Source organism: Coenobita brevimanus, chromosome 66, assembly GCF_032717465.1.
Source record: "Coenobita brevimanus isolate Jiangsu-jjx chromosome 66, ASM3271746v2, whole genome shotgun sequence".
Classification (NCBI taxonomy): domain Eukaryota; kingdom Metazoa; phylum Arthropoda; class Malacostraca; order Decapoda; family Coenobitidae; genus Coenobita; species Coenobita brevimanus.
Window position 1 is genome coordinate 15,557,931 of NC_137019.1, and position 752 is coordinate 15,558,682.

Genomic DNA, 752 nt, shown 5'->3' on the forward strand with positions numbered 1-752 from the left:
AGGCCCTTGAGCCTGTAGCGGGTTATTCACCCACAAACCTGGATACAGGGACAATTCACCACCTCGTTTGCCACAGTTACCTCCCGTACGTGTTACTTCAGGTACTCATTTTACCTACCAACGCACAAATGGTAGACACCTGAGGCGAGTGGCACCAGCAGCCCACATCAGGACTGAAACCCTGGCACTAACAGAAGATGAAGGAAGTTTTCGGATGGTAGCAGAGATATAATAAAGAATACGTCACCGAACTAAAATGATCAGGTGGTTATAAGAATATTACACATAAGTCCTTGGTTTCAAAGGGTTCAGCTCCATTGTGAAATATCTCCACACAAGATAAAATCGTCAGGTGCCAGCAAAAAATGAATGAATTAATTAATTCAATAATAAAAAAATAACGTCTTGAAGAAATTACCGGCACATTAACTCCTTTAGTTTGAGGATGTCTTGTGTTCTTGCTACCTCCAGACGATATTATTCAGCTTGCGGAAGGCCTCTTGAATTATACGAGTAGGGGTGATCGAAAGTTTTTTATATATGTACCTTCAAAACAGATTATAGTCGTCGAGTGGTAGCAGGAATAGAAAAAATATATCTCTACATATATCTAATCTTTCTTTCCTTAACTGCATAAAATTGTCAGATAGAAATGAGAGGAAAAAAAATTTGTGAATATTTAGCCAAGCTTTCACCCTAGGCTAAATAAAAATAACAAAAAAGGCTGAAATGAATCTAATTAATAAAACTCT